The sequence below is a fragment of the Antechinus flavipes genome, chromosome 4 (assembly GCF_016432865.1).
Source record: "Antechinus flavipes isolate AdamAnt ecotype Samford, QLD, Australia chromosome 4, AdamAnt_v2, whole genome shotgun sequence".
In the NCBI taxonomy this organism is placed as follows: domain Eukaryota; kingdom Metazoa; phylum Chordata; class Mammalia; order Dasyuromorphia; family Dasyuridae; genus Antechinus; species Antechinus flavipes.
The window spans coordinates 31002268-31022126 of NC_067401.1; the positions used below are offsets into that span (position 1 = coordinate 31002268).

At 38.9% G+C, this 19859-nt stretch overlaps 1 long non-coding RNA gene across 1 annotated transcript; it reads left to right on the forward strand.

The window, feature by feature from the left end:
• The first annotated feature begins 11819 nt into the window (after positions 1-11819).
• On the forward strand, positions 11820-14640 carry LOC127562113 (uncharacterized). Its single transcript, XR_007953612.1, has 4 exons — positions 11820-11898; positions 12304-12382; positions 14088-14235; positions 14392-14640. It is a non-coding gene; the product is annotated as an uncharacterized LOC127562113 (long non-coding RNA).
• Positions 14641-19859: the final 5219 nt, after the last annotated feature.

Consider the following 19859-nt stretch of genomic DNA (forward strand, 5'->3'; position numbering starts at 1 on the left):
TTCTGATCCCAAGGGAGAAAAGATTGTAGCATGAAGGGCTACAAAGGATCTTAACTACCACTGTATTCAATCACTTCCTTTGACATTTTAATAGATGACAAAGATAAAATTCAGAGCCTAAAAACTGACTTATAGGGAGTGAAGAGCAGAGTTGAGATTTGAACTCGGGTTATTTCTCTGAAATTTAGTTCTCTTCTCACTAGACCTCATTTCTTACCTATGTTTAGGAGTAAGGTCATTATCCACAGCTATCTTCCCAATGATACGGAGGCTATTAAACTTTTTACAGCATAGGAGAAAGAGACAGAGACAGAAAAAGAGAGAGAGATGGAGAAACACAAAAGAGACAGAGAAAGAGAGAGACACACAGAGAGAAACAGAGACTGGCAGAGACAGAGATAAAAACAGAGAGATAGAGAGACAGAGAAAGAGACACAGAGATAGAAACAGAAACAGAAAGACAAATAGAGATAGAGCTGGATGGCTAGAAGAGAGAGTGAAGACCAAATGGAGCCACCAGACTTGAAGTAAAAACCAGAAATCATGAATCAGGGATGGCAAAAGGGTGTTAAGATGATGTGGAAAGGACAGATCAAATGAGCAAAAGGACTGAAAGGAGAGGCTTATAGGATCCCAGGTCTTGAGCTGGAAGGAACCCCAGAGGCCATTACCTCCCTCTCATTTTACATATGAAGACCAAGACCTGGGAAAACTGACTCCCTCAGGATTACTCAAATAGATAGCATCAGAGCTGGGAGAAGAATCCCAGATATTTGCATTCTCGAGTCATGGCTTCTGCTACTTTTCCAGGCTGCCAAAGCCAAGATCAAAATAGTAGAGGAGCAGTTCAGAATTAAGGAATCCAAGAGTTCAGGATGGTCATAGAAAAGTGACATGGGTTATACAACATGGTCTCTGGCTTAGCTTTCTGAATGTCAAAGGAAATAATCTTTGGAAGGAAGGAACCCTAAGTTGCCATATGAATGGTGGAAATTATTGTAATTCTTACCTAGTTCTTAGTCATCAAATGAGTATTGTTGCCTCAAACAAACTGAGATGTGGGGAAAACATTCACTTAGAGAGGCCAAAGTCACTCACTTTGTCCCAAACCATCACCAATTGTCCTGGCTTTTGCCTTGCCACTACAGTTTCATGATCTTGGAGGACAGAGAGAGGCTGACTTTGTGTTTCTGGGCCTTGCAATTCATTCACCTTGCAATTCATTTGTAAATCAAGATATCACCTTCATGATGTCATCAGTCTTCTTTGAGAATGAAGGATGAACAACAATCAATGATTATTATTATTCTCACATAAGCCACGTCTCTCTTTTTACTTAAAGAATATTCACTTGTCATAAGATGCAGTATGGGAGTTTCGGCCAGGCAGCATGGAAGGATTTCTGTGGCCAAAGAATCTGTCTCTTAGTGATTAGTCTGCAGATAATGAGCCTCTCTATGCTTACAAAGGTTAGTCCTTGGATAGTAGAGGCATTCTGTCAGTAGAACTGTTTTAAAACCCTTTTGGCTTGATGGAACCTGCCCAAGCCTAGACTTTGAGGATCTGTAGTGTCCTCCACACCATACTGAGTCTGTGAAGGGACCCTTGCTAAACTTCTTTATCACTGTTGTGAAGGATGCTTAGGATGGAACCCACAGGGTGATCATGGTAGTGTCAGAGGAGAGAAGAGAGTATATTTGGGAGATGTTAATGATGATAAAATTGACAGGTGTAAACAATAAATGAGCCTGGGAAACTGGGAGTGAAATTTGAAAAGGGGGATGCCTTTCCTGGTCATCTCTACTGATAGTTCCTTCTCACAGCATCTAGGTGGGGGATAAAGTTCTGGACTGGGAATTAAAAAAGATGAGTTCAAATCCAGTCTCAGATATTTATTAACTAGTTGACACTGGGCAAGTCATTTATCCTCTTTTTAACTCAGTTTCCTCAATTGTAAAATGGAGATAGTGATAACACTTACTTCCCCAGGCTATTGTGAATGAAAATTGAACAAGATAATAATAGTAAAATGCCCACCACCTTATCTAGTGCATTGTAATTGCTATATGAATGTTTATTTTCATTATTATTACTATTATTCCTTCTGGGATTACCTTCCTTTCATACATAGCCTGGCCACCCATTTTTGTCTTTCCCACGACAGTGAGTTCCTTGGTGGGCAATCACTCTAGTTTTTTATTTTCTTTATATCTAGTTTTTAACTAGATTTTATTTTCTTTGCATCCCTTAGCAATTGCTTAATTAATACTTGTTGGCCAAGGCTGCTTCCAGTTTTAAATCGTAGAGTCCATCTCACTCTCATGGTTTGTTGGACGTCCCCTTGTGCTATAATTCCGTGCTTGAGATGTGGGGGCTTAGATTGAGGAAGGTGGCTATGTTGACCATCTGTTAATTGCCCAGGAATCTCTGTCGAGGGTGTGGCAGCTGTGTCTATATAACAGCCAGGCTTGTGTGCCCTCTTCTGGGCTCTGCAAGGGTTGCAGGATGGGCTAACACCTCCTCGGCTTCCTGCAGGCCTGAAAACCAGTTTTTAAAAAATATTTACCAATATCTCTGGTCAAGTTTGATGGGAAAGGTTAAAATAAAGCTCGAGGGATATCCAGCTTTTACTACTCCAGCTGACTTCTTTCTGTTCATTACCATGCCTGATCAGGAGTTAATATGATGCATCTCATGGAACATAGTTTCATTCATAAAGTAGTATGTTATAGTGTAACAGACAGAACATGGAATACGGAGTCCTAGTACTTGAATTCAAATCCTGGCTATTATTCTCATGAAGTATTTGACATTGGTTAAGTAACCACTCTGGAACTCAGTTTCCTTATCTGTAAAATAGAATGAGGACCAGACTTCTTCTGAGATCCTTTTCAATTCTCAATCTAATTCTTTGACCCAAAGCTACAGATAAATGACTTCTTATTTGTGTAGATGTAAATATGGGTTTTAGGAAGTCAAGAGTAGATGGGTTGTGCAGAAATGTTTGTGGCAGCCCTTTTTGTAGTGGCAAGAAACTGGAAACTGATTGGATGCCCATCAGTTAGAGAATGGCTGAATAAGTTATGGCATGTGAATGTTATGGGATATTATCATTCTTTTTTATTATATCTTTTTATTTATAAAACATATTTGTGAGTAATTTTTCAACATTGACCCTTGCAAAACCTTCTGTTCCAAATTTTCCCCTCCTTCCCTTCACCCTTTCCCCTAGATGACATGTATTCTAATACATATTAAAATATATGTTAAATCCTATAGATGCATACATATCCATAGTTATTTTGTTGCACCAGAAAAATCAGATCTAAAAAGAAAAAAAAAACCTGAGAAGGAAAACAAAAATGCAAGCAAACAACATCAGAAAGAGTGAAAATGCTATGTTGTGGTCCCACACTCAGTTCCCACAGGCCTCTTCTTGGATACAGATAGCTCTCTTCATTACTGAACAATTGAAACTGGTCTGAATCAATTCATTATTGAAGAGAGCCACGTCCATCAGAATTGATCACTGTATAGTGTTGTTGTGGCTGTGTACAATGGTTCCGCTCATCTCACTCAGCATCAGTTCATGTAAGTCTTTCCAGTCCTCTCTGCAAATCATCCTCTTTGTCATTTCTTACAGAATAATAATGGCATATTATTCCCTTTTTTTCTTTTTGATCTGATTTTTTTCTTGTGTAGTAAGATAATTGTATAAATATATATACATATATTGGACTTAACATTTTTTTTTACCATGTTTAATATATATTGGATTCCTTGCCATCTAGAGGAGGGGATGGAGAAAAGGGGGGAAATTGAACACAAAGTTTTGCAAGGGTCAATGTTGAAAAATTATCCATGCATATGTTTTGAAAATAAAAAGTTTTAATTAAAAAAAAAGAGTACATGGGTTAAGCAATGTGATGACCGCGTATTTAAAATCAGCCGGACTCAGGAATTCAGGTTAAGAGGAAAATCTTCAATCTTTATTGAAGTGAAGAGGTGAAAATATGGGCAAGAAGGATTGCGATAGCAATATGGGCAGCTGCGACAGGAAGCCAGCTAGCAGAGGGGGATTGGAGATGAAGGGCTGTGGCGATAGCAATGAGAGCAGCTGTGTCAAGACGCCAGCCAGCAGTCTCTCCTTCTGCTTCCCTTTCCACTCCCCTGCCTCCACCTACCAAAAATAGCATTTCCTATACAACACATTAGGACTTGCACAAAGAATGGGCGGGGGCCATTCTTTCTCCAAGCATATATATTAGTAGAGTTTGGTCCAATTACTATTTATCCTCACATGCTTGGGACCTCAGTGCATCAACTCAAGCCTCAGCCCATTACATTACCATCATAGTACAAATAAGTCAGAAGGGGTTGAAAGGGAGGGTTTTGAAAAAGACATGGGATATCTGGGAAATTGGATAAGATTAGTTAAATTATGATGGGATGAATTAAAGGCAGAAGAAATTTGGCCTTAATCAAACAGGTACTGGAACAACTGAAATAGAGAAGAGGAAATGGCAGTGACAGAGTGATAGAGAGGTCATCCTAACTAATGACTGGATGCCTAATATCTGAATTGACCCTTCTGATTGTTTCCTTCCTCTCTTCTAGAAAGGTCCTGACAATTAATCGTTCTGTGGGTGCTGGGATGTCTATACCCTAGAATTGGCTCCTGTCCTTCGAGGAATCATGTAAAACTTTCATGGATAGAATAGAACTGGGTCTCAAGTACTAAGCACTATGGTTTCCTATAACTGATGCCCAAATACTTTGCTTGGGTTCCTCTCCTACCCCTACACTCTAATTTATTTGTTGGTGTTAAGACATCCCTATGCCTGTCGATATATGGGTACTTTCTATTTTTGAGTCATTGCTTGTGCCTTGCTTTATCTTTTAGTTTTTGTATCTTCCTGGTTTTCATTGATAGGAGCTGGACACTGTGGGATGGAAAAGACATAGGGTTGCTACTGTCTTAAATTTATTCCTTTACCATCACTTGCTGTTGCTGAGATGGTTGGAAAAGTGAGTGATTGCCAATTCACAGAAGTCTTTGAGAAGTGCTGGATAAATGCAGCCTGGGGGTAGATGGAAGCCAGGCTGGCTGCTGTTAGGATGGAAGCATGGAAGGAAAGGCAGTGAGTGCCATGAATAGGAAGCACTGATCTGGTAAAGAGTCTAAGCTGGGGGTTCAATACACTGGGACTGCCTATATATTTCTTTCCCTTGTAGTCAATTCAATAGTTATTGATTAAGTACCAGTGATTAAGTGCCTGTGCCAGGCACTACATGAGATAGTAGGGAGACAAAAGTTAGCAGTAGGTGTGGGATGGAGGTCAGTCTGGACAATCACCCCCCACGCACTTAAAGTGACAAGATGGTATACCTGATAACCAGATGAGAATGCATTTTAATTTATCACTAGGTGTGAGCAAGACCTAGACACCTCCACTGAATTATCAATCAGCCAATCAACAAGAGCCTTGAATTCAGAGATTCTTTCTCTTTTTGCACATCTTTTTGCAGAACTTAAGTATTGTCTGGTGAAAGCTATGAACTCCTTGTCAGAATAATGTTTCAAAATACATAAAACAAAACACATAAAAACAAGGGTAGGGAACCTTTATTCTACCAAGGATCATTTGGATACTTATAATATCATTTGTGACCTATACAAAATTATCTACTTATAGAACTCAAAGAGTGGGAGCTTGTTATACTTCGCTTTCAGCTCATCATCACCAGCACTTACCTTAGCAAATAATTTAGTGGACCTTCTATGACTTTCCCCACCCCGATACAAAATTACAAAGGAAGTCAATTATACTGAAATAGTTGTCAAGATACATTTTAAAAAATGTATAGAATGCTAGGTCAAGAATCCCTGCTTTAGATTATTGTGTAAAAATCCTAGATCAATTGATATGCTCCTGAAATCTACCAGGTGAACTGGACTGATGGTGCTCAGGAAATCTGTTCCAGTTGAGAGATTTGGTCCCACCCTGGGAGGCTTGTATACCAGTTCATTGGCAAAGTCAAGAATGAAACATATCAGAAGCTTAGAGCTGGGGGGCTTTAGCCAAGCCCTTGAGAAGGAATAGGTTGACTGCAGAAGAAAATCCTAGGGCTTTAACTTTAGTTTTCTCCTTGACCTGAGGAAGATCTTGTTAACTTCAGAGGGTCAGAAGATTTGGATTTTTTTTCCACTAATACCTTTGCAGAGTTTGAGGGACAGTAATAGCTGGTGGTAGTATCTGTACTGGGAAGTGAGGACAGATTGAACTTGATAAAGACAAGCAGATTCAGGGCTCTACAAATCTCCCAGTCTAGCAGAGGAGCTGGCCCATATCTAAGGGAAACATCTTAGAGACTGCTGCAAAAAAGTGGACCAGGACTTTTGTGATACCTCTTTGTTGTATAAACTAATTCTACTTTTACCTGAACTCTATATATACTAGTGAGGGGGGAAGGGAAGGAACAGAGAGGGATGTTTTATATGAATTCTGTGTAGTACATGCTAGTTTCTAAAAACTATTTAAATCTGACTAATTGCTATCACCTGATCATCATGGTGGGGAGCGTACCAATGGAGGCTTATTAGCTGTAGATTGAGATAGAACTCCCAATATACACAATACCTAGAAATAAATGAGATTGTTCTGCCTTGAAAGGAGGTACATTATAATGGGGAGGAGGGGAAGGGACCAATTCAGATTTTCTGACTTAAAATCTAGCACATGATGCCTGTGACTTGGCTGCTGGAACTTTAGATAGATAGATGGATAGATAGATAGATAGATTGATAATGCTATATAAGATATTATGTAATATAATATATAAAATAATATTACATAATATATAATAAAGAGAAATGTGTGGGACAGTGAACCCAAATTAAAATCAGAGACTCTCAGAGTAAGAAAAAAAGCAAAAATGGATTTATACGACCTCGCCAGAAAGGGCATCTCCCACCTGCAAGGTGTTTGTCAGTAAAGGAGTGCCAAGTACAAACTGCAAAACACAAGATTAAATAGCCGGGACCCAGAAACCCCCACCCCTGCCAGGCCTTTTCTCCCATTGTTTGGGGAAGTCTGGGCTTATATTCTAAATATGGAAATCTATCCTAGAGACAAAAGAATAAATTACCCAAAATGCTAATTGAGGTGGGAGGAAACAGGAGGGGACAAACACCTGCAGTTTTTTAGCTGTAGCTCGACTTGTGATTGCAGAGTCTCAAGTCACAATTAGGGCATAGTTTAAGGCCATATTCCCATGAGAGGATCTTCACTCAGTTTATCCCATACATAAATATAATAGAAAGTTGCAGTAGCCAAGTCACAGGCATCATAAAATACACATATAATATGTATGTACAATATATATATATATATGCATATAATGTATACTATAAAGTGCTAGCAGCCAGGTCATAGATACATAATACATGTGCAATATGTGTATATATATATACATATAATATTATATATAATATAAAACTCCAGCAGCTGTGTGTGATATATACATATCCATATATGTATGCATATGCATGGGTATATTGTGTTTTTCTTCTGCATTCTAGGCAAGCCAGAATGAGAAATGAAAATTTATTAATATGAGAAAGCAGCAATGTCAGGGAAACAGATTCCATCTGAGAGGACAGCCAGAGCTTCCCAGCTACAGGCCGACAGACACGAATGAATAAATTCATTTCAGATGGCATCTGTTGTGTTTGATATTCCAATGTCCTATCTGACACTGAATATTAATCTGTTAGGTAGAGGTAGCAAGCCAGGGCTGACCTTTGACAAAACCAGGAAGCCCAATAACAAGCTCACCTCAGGGCAACCAGCCTTCTGGTATCTCTTATCCTCAGGTATCATTTGTTTCTTATCTCTCTCTGACGCTCAGCATCCTTTGTCCTCAGGGGCTAACTCTTGGACCACCCTTCTAGACAGCCCTGCCAGGCCAAACCTTCTACACATTTGGTTAGAGAGTCGGAATCAGAAGTATAACCAGGTAGAAAAAAGGAAAAGTTTAAGGAGACAAGTAAGGGGGCCTTTAGATTGCACAGTAAAGGGGGGCTTTAGATAGAGCATCATTCCTGACATCTGGAGGATCTGAGTTCAAATTCAGATACTTAATACTTACTAGCTGTGTGACCCTGGGCAAGTCACTTATAAAGTGACACAGTTAGCGAGTAGCAAGTTCCTCTGGCTTCAGTCGGTACTTTTTAAAAGAACAACTAGCATTTCTACAGCACGTTTGTTTCCAAAGTACTTTGCATATCTTTTTGTATTATTGCCCTATTTTACAGCACAGGAAACTGACACCGAGATGAGGTGACTTGCCCAGATGAAGCTGGATTTGAACTCGGCTCTTCTTGACTTCAGGCCCAATTCTCTTCACTGCTTTTTTTTATACTCTACTTTGCCCCTTCTCAAGGCAAAGGACATGGATTCCAGAGTCTAAGGCAGAGTAAGAAAGAGGAGCATCCTGGTGCAGGAAGCAGAAGAATCTGATTACAGAAAATTTGCTTTGCCCCTCTCCAGTTCTCTCTGCTCTAGAGGCAATTTCAGTGGCTCACACAATCAGTTAGCAACTTGTCAGCTTTTATTCACTAGTGCCAGCACTCACTGTGGATGCAAAGAAAAACACAAAAAACAACCCCACTTAAGAAGCTTACATTCTAATGGGAAAGATGATCTGTATATATTCTCTCTCTCTCTCTCTCTCTCTCTCTCTCTCTCTCTCTCTCTCTCTCTCTCTCTCTCTCTCTCTTTGTTTCTGTGTCTCCTGTGTCTCTCTTTGTCTTTCTGTCTCTGTCTCTCTCACATAGAAGATAAAAACAGAATAGTGGATGTGGGACATGGGAAAAGACTTTGGAGTCTGGGAGCTCTGTGTGTGTTACATCCCTACAGTAGCAGGAAAGCTCACTGAGGGTAAGGATTATTTTATTTTGGGCTTTGGTATCTCAGTTACCAGAACAGTGCCTAATGCATAAGCTTAATAGTAGGCTTTGAAAGGGGGCATGGCAATGTTGATAGAGCTCTGGACCTGAAATCAGATATAAATTCAGATCTCATCTTAGATGCTTACTAGCCATCTGAACCTGGGCAATCACTTAAGCTATTTGCCTCAGTTTCCTTATCTGTAAAATGGGAGTAAATAATATCACTTACCTCATAGGGTTTTTGTGAGGATAAAATGAGATGTGTGGAAAATGTTTTTTGGTGTAGTGGAGAGGGTATTCCCCTCAGAATAAAGAAGAACTAGATCAAAATCACACTTTTGATACTTACTGGATTTGTGATCCTGGGAAGGTCATTTACCTTTTCTGTACCTCACTTTTCTCACCTATAAAATAAGAGGGTTGGACTAAATGATGTCTAAGCCAAACTATGATTGTACAAGATATTCTTTCGAAATTTTTTAGGAGCCCAAGAAAAGGTTGCCTAACGTATAGAGGTTGGCAATTAGCTTTCAAAGTCAGAAATGACAAAGTGTTTCAAATAGAAGCAGCTGGATCACAGGATATAAAGGGCTTATGAGGCCCGCAAGAAACCTTCCTCCCCATTTAATATGTGAATAAACTGAGATCATGAGAGGGGAAAATGACATGAGTGGCGATTTTTCTGGTTCTGATCCATTCTTCTTTTGTGGGTTCAAACTCATTGCTCTCTTTTGGGTCCAGTTTCATGTGATTCTTTACCATAATACATTGCATCTATTGAGGAAGAAAAGAATTAAAGAGGGGGGCAAGCTGTAGCACAGTAGAAAAAGTATTATTCTGTAGCTAGAAGCTTATGTTTAAGCTATAATTGCCCAATGACCAATCTTCGCCTCGGGTGACACAACCTACGGAATTGACATATGAGCTGAGGTCATTCCAGAAGGGGGTTCAGGCAATCTTCCCCTAAATTGATCAAAACTGTAGCTTAAATGAGCCACTCTTTCTTAGGAAGCAGATGCTGGAGAAAAGGCAACATTAATTAGGGGAGACCTCATTTTCATGAATGAGGTTATCTCCCGGAAAGAAATGTGGATTCAGGGGGTAGATAATAGACCGTTTAAGCTCCCTGTGGCTCAACTTGAAATTAATGGAGAGAGAAGAAGAAATGGTACTATGTGGTCATAAATAAAATCCAGAAAGTACCAGTCCTTTGGTGGGGGTGGGGGTGGGGGATAGATGAGGGCCTGATATGCTCCAAACCTGGGATCTGCAATTGCAATCAAAGAGCCAAAAGCTCTGAAAATCATAAAAGGAAGAGTTGTGTGTCCAATTACAAAGTGTAAGTTAACCATTTCTCAAGGAAGGGCTAATTCTAGCCTTATTTATCATCACCATTGATGTTACTCTTAGGTCTAATCCATACACTTGATCTAAATGGGAAAACTGGTGGCATTTCTCCCAGTAGTACCCAAGGGGGAAGATTAGTGAGGGTGTGAGGGATTCTACCATGACATAGGTAATGACTATTTGAGTCACTATCCTTTGAGGAAGGTTGTTGATAACTTGATGAGTATCCAAAGGATCCAAAAATCAATCAATCAACCAAATAAATCAGCAAAGAGCCTAGAGAACACTTTTTGAAGGAATTGGGAATAGTTAGCCTGAAGAAGAGAAGGCCTAATGGGGTGGGAGAAACATGATAGCTACCTTCAAGAAAGTGAGAAGTTGTCACCTGGGGAAGAAAAGAGGCTGGTTCTTGTTGGCTCAATGATCAAGAGCTATGCAAATGTGAGATGTACCTGTGTCTAGAGGGCATCATTTTCCCTCACTTGAAATAAAGTCTTGATGACTGGATATGTCACAGAATTTTATTTTCAGGTTTGGGGTGAATAAGATGGCCTCGAACGTCCCTTCCATGTCTGAGATGTCATGGTTGGGTGACCTGGTCTTACTACCTACAACTGCATGACTGAGTAAATCACTTAGTTTCCCTCAACCTGTAAAATGAGAATTGATCAATCATTCAACATTTATTAAGCACCTATGTGCTAAGTGTTATGGATACAAAATAGGCATAAAACAGTTCCTGCTTTTAAGAAGCTAACAATCTAATGGAAAAGGGTTGGACTAGGTGGGTCTCCCTTCCTACATTAGATTTACAACAGTTTGCAATACTAGGTTTCATGTAGATGTCTTCTCCTCTCTCCAGGAATGTGTGTATGTGCACACATGTATGTGTACATGTATGTACATATAGATTATATACACATACACACATGCACACATTTTGTGTTGCAATGGGGGTGTGGGGTGGGTGAGTGCTTATGGCATAAGACTTTCCCTAAATGGTCTGGACATGGCCATCTCCAGGAAACAGTCGCCCCTCCACATTTTCAGATAGTCAGACAATAAAATCCACAATGACTTTATTGTGTTCTGCCCATTGGCTAAAAATTGTATTTTTATCTTTTATCCATCTGGATTGTGCTTCAGCCCTGAGCAACATAACATAGTGGGACCTTGAACCTTAAATAAAAGATGATCATGAAGAGATGTTTATTACCTTAAACTTTGGAAAACAGTTAATCCTATTAACCAGAACACTATTTACTACATTACTGGGTAATTCCACTTATTACTTTAAAATATCTATGATTTCATTGGCTGGAAACTCCCCCCACCACCACTAATCTATAATTTAGTTCTTAAAAAAGGTTTAAAGTTTATTGAGATTATAACCTAGCTCATGGCCATGCAGCTAGTAATCCCCAAACTGGGATTTGATCCTTGCTTGTTTTTTTTTTTTTTTTTAAGCACCAGATGCTCCTATGACCTAGCACTAGGCTCCATTGCTTCATTTAATAGAATTTAAAAAAAAACAAAACAACTTTTAAGTGAGTCAACATGGAAAGAATGGTGGAGCTGCACAGACTGCTAGTTCTTAGGTAAGACTGGGGATTTCGTAGACATGTTTTGTTTTTGTTTTAAATTGGAGAGAAAGTAGGGTATAGTGCACAGAGACAGGAAGACCAAGAACAAACCTGTATGGGCAGTGTAACCACTGGACAAGTCGGGTGACTTCTCAGAATTTTTGCATGTTTAAGAAAGACAAACTGGAGAGAATGTGGCGTGACCTTAGAACCAAGAAGACCCACATTCAAGTTCAGTCTATGGCATTATTAGCTGTGTATCCTCTGGGTAAATCACTTTACTTTTCAGGGGTCTAAATCAGTGGTATCAAACTCAAATAGAAACCTGAGTCACTAAATCATCATTGCAGGTTGCATATTGACTTAAAAAACCACATATTAACTTTATCTATGTTCTATTGTATTTCTATATTTTTATAGATTCCCAAATACATTTTGATCTGGTTTGGGTTCCATCCAAGCACTGACAACCACAATGCATCATGGTGCTCCTCTCCAGGTAAGTAAGATTCTTAACCTAGGATTTTGAATTAGTTTTTTTTCCCAACAATATCTTGATGATTGCACTTCAACATTTTTGATTTTCTATATATTTTATTTCATGAATTTAAAAATATGTGAAGATGTCCACAGGCATCCCCAGAATGTTAAAGGAGTCCAGGATACAGACATAAAAGAATAAGATTAGATTGCTGACATGTATGACTTCTATCACATTACTTACCATTTCAGAGAGAGAGAAGAGAAAGAAAGAACTGACAGAATTTAGAACTCAAAACTTAAAAAAAAATAATGTTAATGTTGTTATTATTATTATTTTGGGAAAACAAAATATTATTTTTTAAAAGACAGTTTCAGAGAAGGGAGTTTCATTAGCAAAAGGAGTTTACTTAGCTGGGAGTTCTCTAGATCCTTGCAATTACTCATCTAAGATCTATCCTTTAAAAAAATATATTTTTAAATCCTTATCACTTCAACCATCAACCAGTTTTTAGTAAGTTACTATTATGTAGCAAGCACTGTGCTAGGCTCTGAGAGACAAAAACAAAAGGAAGCATCCTTTGCCCTCAGTGAGTTTTCATTCTAAGATGCCAGTGGGAAAGATACTAGAGATCTTGGAGATTTTAGCTGATTTAAAAGCCAATAGTAATAGATACTTTAATTTGAGTCTTGCCACTATCCTGTGAGTTAGGTGGTTTGCCCAGAGTCTCACACAGCTATTAAGAGCACCTAGGTGGGGGCAGCTAGATGGCCCAGTGGATAGAGTACCAGTCCTGACATCAGGAAGACCTGAGTTCAAATTTGGTCTCAGACACTTGATACTTCCTAGCTGTGTGACCCTGGGCAAGGTCACACCCCAATTGCTTCAGCAAAAAAAAAAAAAAAAAAAAAAAAGTACTTAGATGATGTACTAGATAGAGCATCAGGCCTGGAGTCAGGAAGAACTAAATTCAAATCCAACTCCAGACACTAGCTGTGTGACCCTGAGCAAGTCACTTTATCCTATTTGCCTCCTTTCCCCCATCTGCTAAATGAACTGGAGAAAGAAATGAAAGACTACCCAGGTACATTTGCCAAGAAAACCCCAAATGGGGACATGAAGAATTGAACAAGACTGAAATAACAATACTTCAACTAAATACAACCTTAAGGCAGAATCAAGGATGAGGTATACCACTAGATCAGGACCCTGCAACTTTCTCATCTTTCCTGCAACCATTTTCTCCCAGCTATTTAACCTTCCAAACCTTCATCAACTAAATTACCCCCTAGAACTTTGTATTCTGATCCTCCCCCAGGCCATTTTCTACCGAACCATATTGAGAATAGATTATTGTAAAACTCTTAAGACTATGCTCTGCACATAAGAGATCCAAGTTTATTCCCTTCCCTTCCCTGAGACATCCCTTTCCTTACCTTCCCAGCTCAGAGATCCCTAATTGAATCAACGTTTCCAGCATCTCTTATACGATGTCCATGGATTCTGTTGTTCTATTGGTCACCTTGGGGAGAACCGATTTCTTGCTTGAGAATAATTTTCTCCTCCCTGGAACCCACTCTTCTAGACATTATTTCCCTGTTATCTTGAGAACAGGAGCATGTATCCTAGAGCTTAGACTATGATAAGCCCTAAATAAATATTCTGCCATTTCTTTTTTCACAGTGCTCCTCCTTATTTCCCCTACCCCTGCTCCATTTTACAGATGAAAAAACAGAGACCCAAGAAAATGAGACCCAGTAAGCATCAGAGAAACAGGGTGACCCCAGAGCCAGTTCTCCTTCCACTGGAGCACACCGCCTGACTTGAAATCTAGCATTTCTGAGAGCTACACCAGGCTGCCTTCTCCCAAGGTAAAAAAGCTGCCATTTGGGACCCACAAACATTTTTTGAGTAGAAGCATGGAATTCTAGAGCTCTGAGAAGCCCTCTAAACCATTTACATTTGGGGATATGCTGGGAAAAGGGAGGATGTACTTAACTCCATGTGTTTTCCTTTTTTCTCCCCAGCACTCCATTTTGGCACATTCATTCTTCACCCCATGCCCCTTAAATGCCAGGCTCTGGCAAGATCTGAGACATGCAAATTGCAAGCGGGTAAATAGCAACTTTGCATAATTTGAATGGGAGAGAGCAACCAGACTCCACTTGGGTTCCCTGGGAAATCGGAGATCCTGCAGAGGAGGGAGAAGCTGAGAGTCTTAAGTGCTTTCGTCAAAGGGTTTATTATGCTTATTAAATCTATTCTATATTGATGAATTCATTTGAATTATTTACATGGTCAGCCTTTGAGACAATGGCTAGGTTTAATCACTGGATGCAAATGTATCCTGGCTTCTTTGAAGCCGAAGGGTGGATTTTAAAAAATAAATTACAAAAGAGATACAACCTAAACTCTTCTGCCGGGAAACATCTTGAATTTTTATTTTGCTCTAAATGTGTGGTTGTAAACCCGTGGGTGTCAATTTAAGTGATGGTGTCAGATTTCAAGAGAAAGCAGGGACATTTTTCTTAGCAAAGCAAATGAACTGCCCTGCAAGAACATGACTTGAACACATAACTCTTAGGTGACAGATTCTTCAAATTTAACATTAAAAAAAACCTAAAAACTTTCCTTTCTTTTATGTCCAAATAATAAGGCAAATGTAATCATGAGGGTATCTGTTTTTCTATGCTAGGGAGTAATACAAGAAAAATCAGTCTGAATATGCAGGGAATAGCTTGGGCTTCATCCATGGGAGTCACTGGGTGAGTGCCTGCAGGGTAGCGGATAGAGAGGTACAGCTTGAAGCCATGTGTTCAAATCCTGCTTCTGACATATTTGGAGTTGGACTCTGAATGAATTATTTAATCTTTAAGTGGTTCAACAAACACCTTGGGACTTATTGGGACCAGATAATGAAGAAAAATAATAGCTAGGATTAAATGGCCAAGCTCTTTTAAGATACTATCTTTTTTTTGGGGGGGGGGGGCGCAAGACAATTGGAGTTAAACTAGCCCGGGCTCACACGCAGCTAATAAATGTGAAGAAGTATCTGAGCTCATATTAATTTCAAGACTGGTGCTCAATCCACTACACTATCTAGCTGCCTCATAAGATACTGTCTTTTGATCCTCGTGTCAATTCTAGGAGGTAGGAGCATCATTATTGTTATTATCCTTGATCTATAAATGGGGAAATTGAAGGGGCACACATAGACCCTTTTCATTTCCCAAGTTACAATTCCTTTCCATCTTGCAAACCCCGATATCCTGTTTAGGAGAACAGTTGGATCATACCCTCTCCATCTGCCCCTCTCCCTCCATTTCTTGTCCCTAGGATATAGTACATCAGGAGGGCATTTAAAACTCTCCACAATACAATTCCCTGTCCAGAATTATTTCATATTTTCCCCTTTCAGTCTTTTTCCTTTTCAGTCAAATAAGACTCTTAGCTGCTCTATTCAACTTCCTTCCCTATCCTCTGCCTAGGGATTCCCTCTGTCTGGAAAGTACCCCTTCTTTATCTCTTGCCCCAGAATCCCTAGCTTTCTCCAAAGTCCAGCTTACGGGCTGTCTGCTGCATGAAGCCTTTCTTGATGTGCCCCAGTTATTAGCACTCTCCTTCTCTTGAAATTGCTCATGATAGGAACTTAATAAATGTCAATGGAATTCAATTATTATTGCCTTGAAAAATATCCTTTTTTAAAACATAAAATCCCCGGATGTATCTTTTCATTTTTTTGACAAAAATTTGAGATTGTGGTCAAATCCAAATTTATTGGACTTCCTTTTTATTTTGATTTGGGAGGGGCGGGGAGGCAGAGAAAAAGTGCATTTTACATCTTTCTGTAGGAAACGTTTTCTAACCAGCACTGTGTTTTGTGAATGGTAGCATCTCTTGTTTATTCCATAATGGCAGAACTGGAGGGAATGAATGACTCTGAAGGTTCGGCCTCTCCAAGGTAAAGGGAACAGCTTGCTTTCTGAATATTTTATGAGGTTTTGGTATTAGAACAATGTTTTTGATTCAGGAACATGGTGATCTGGGAACAAAAGAAGAAGGGATGAAAGAATCCATGGTAAAATTTCTTGCAAAATATTAAGCTTGATCAAACAAAGCAAAAGAAAGATCTGGCGCTTTCAGGAAGGTTAAACAAAAGAGAAGGTATGGAAATCTGTGAGCCTCTCCCTTCCTGCACACACTCCTAATAATCGCTCAAAAAGCTTAACGATTTGTCAATTGGATCTACATTAATGCTGTATCTTGCTTGGGTGGAAATAAGAGAGGCTGATTTGCAAGAGTTCCGTTAGTTTGAATGTTTTAGGAATACTCGATTTATTTCTACATGAGGGAGTTAATCTGAAAGTAGTGCTGGAAGGGACCACCAGCCCCATTAGACAGTGTACAGAATTTGGCATTTGGAGTTAGAAAAGACCTCTTGCTTTGGACATGTGGCTAAGCAAGTCACTTACACTCTGGGGAAAATTATACTAGCCAGTATTTATGAGAGTTTTGCTTTTACACACATCATCTCATTTGATCTTTGCAACACAATCTGTGCAATTATTATCCCGATTTCACAGATGAAGAAATTGGGGCACAGAGAGATCAAGTGATTTTGCCCATGTTTACCAAGGCAGTATGTAATAGAACAGTGATTTAAACCCAGGTTATCTGACTATAAGTTTTCTGATCTATGATGATGTCATCTCCACCCATTTAGTCACTTAGACTCAAAACTTTGGAGAGGATCCTCTTAGATTTTATGCTTACAGGTTCATCCCGTGATAGCTCCGGAAGCCATCCCTTTTAATGTCACAACATCTCAGGTACCTGTAGCCTCCTCCCCACTCCCACTGCCATTACCCATGACCGTCAGTGCCACCACCTTCATTCAAGTCCTAAATAGCTCTCAAGTTTGACTATGATTTTTGTCGTTGTTGAGTGACATGTCCAACTCTACATGACTACTTTTGAGATTTTCATTTCTTCTGTAGTTCATTTTACAGATGAGGAAATTAAGGCAAGTAGGGCTAAATAATTTGCAAAGGATCATATAGCTATTAAGTGTTAAGTGTCTGAGGCTAAATTTGAACTCAGGTTCTCCTGATTCCAGGATTGGTGCTCTATCAATCGCCATCTAGCTGTCTCTGTAATTATCTATGGACAGATTTAAATTCAGGTTTTCCTGATTCCAGGTCTGGGACTCTATCTACTGTATTACCTAGCTGTCTTAAACTATCACAGCTTCTCATTAATTAGTTTCCCTGTTCCAGTCCCTTATCCAGTTTTCACTCTGCTGCCCAAATTATTTTTCTAACATATCACCCTGATCATGACACTCGTTGTCTAAAAATACTTCATTGGCTCCTCATATGTTTTGTGCTTAATACATGCTTTCCTCCATCCATCCACTCATTTGTTCATTCAATAAACAATTTAAAAATTTTATATTCAAAACAGCCTCAAATAAAATAGATATTTCCATATACATAGTGGAATAGAAAAATGAGGATTGTAATAAAACCATGAATCTATACTATATATAGATTGCTCTTCTTTTACAACATAAATAATAAATAATATCATAAATGATGATAAATTTAATTGCACAACTTTCAAAGCTCTCATCCTTGTCTGTGATTCTTTCTAACTTTCTTTTGGTTCATTAAAAAAAAAACACTTCAATTGCCTCTTTCATTTTTCTCTGAGTGTGTCTGCATTTGGAGGGGGGGGTTGTTGGATAGTGGGCACTGACTCTTTGACATTACACACACACACACACACACACACACACACACTTTGCATGGATTGAAAAAAAAATACCGTTAAGGGGAGGAAAAAGAATGCCTTTAGATTAAATTGTTGCCAAACCAGAATTAAAAGTTAACTAAAAAGAAAAAAAGTATCCCAAATTGGAAAAACTTACATCACTGTAGTAAATATAATGACAGATGTGGTTTCAACAGTTAGGGCCAGAGCAGGCATATTAATACATTGTTGGTGGAATTGGGAATTGGTCCAACTATTCTGGAAAATGATTGGGAATGATACCCCAGGAATCATTTTTTTCTTTTTTAATAGTGAGAAACTCTTTATTTATCTTATCTTACGATCAGAACACTGTGTCATGGTTTTCTACTTACTCCTCACTATAGTATATATGATATTTGTATAGTATATATTATGTAAAGTGTTGAATTATTAAACCAGCTAACAGACTTAGCAGTCCATTTTCCAAATAAAAATGGAATTTAAACAATTTATTTCTTGAGGTAATTGGGGTTAAGTGACTTGCCCAAAGTCATACAGCTAGTAAGTATTAAGTATCTGAGGTTACATTTGAACTCAGGTCTTCCTGAATCCAGAGTTAATGCTCTATGCACTACACCATATAACTTATCCTTAAACAATTAAAAAAAAAAAAGAAAATTGCCTGTTCATATCCTGTGACTTTATGAAAAATGGCTCTCAAAAAGCATTTATTGGGTATCTCCTTCATACTCAAGTACTGTGCATTGGTGTTACAAAGATCAAAAAAACAAAACAAAACCCTGGAATAAACCCCTGTCCTCAGGGAGTTTACATTCTATCAGGAAGAAAAAAAGAGAATATAGAGAAGTAAATACAAAATATTACACAAAGTAATGTTTGGTAGGACCAAAAGGGTGATAACAACAGAGCAGATTAGGATAACCCTCCTGTAGCAGGCGGCACTTGGGCATAGCTTTTCTAAGAGGCAAATACCAGGAGGAATTCACTTGTCAGAGACTGTTAAATTGCAAAGCAGAAAGAAGGGCTGAGCTTCAAAAGTCAGTTGGAAAAAAACTGTGTTAATACTTTCTGCTCCCCAAAGGTCATCTCTTCCTCTTCCAAAGGCTACAACATGACTCATTGAATCTAAATGGAGCCAGAAAAAGATGATGAGATGGAGTGATACTTTTTTTTTTCTCTTTTAAGAAAAGAATACTAAATGTATACTCAAGGGTGCATGGAAGGGGAGCTATTTTGTGGAAGGAAAAGCTAGCTGTTCCTATCAAAAACCCTAGAGAAGAGAGAACTCAAGAGAAGCAGAGATAACAACCCAGCTCTCAAATACCTATCTCACCAAGAGCTGCAGCGTCACTGAGCACCGGGTTTCTCTTAGCATAAAGCTTCATCTTTATTTCTTTCAGGATATAAAAGTTTTATTTAAATCAATTCAAAGAAGCACTTTAGCTTTGAACATTAGTGAGCTGGGAAGGGCTCTTTAATAAGACAGTATTATTCCATTTCCAGAGAGTGGTCGTGGAAGCATTTCTGCCTCTGATGAAATCCCGCAATTCTTTCTTCTTTCAATTATAATTATAGATGGGTTTAAAAAGAAACAAGCCTGCATTACTGTCATAGTTATTCTTTTGACAAGTGCTATGGGACCGTGATTTGATGTAATGACTCAAAACCAAAGAGAAGCACAGGGTCTTTACTTGGCAGAATCTAGGATTCCCTTTAACAC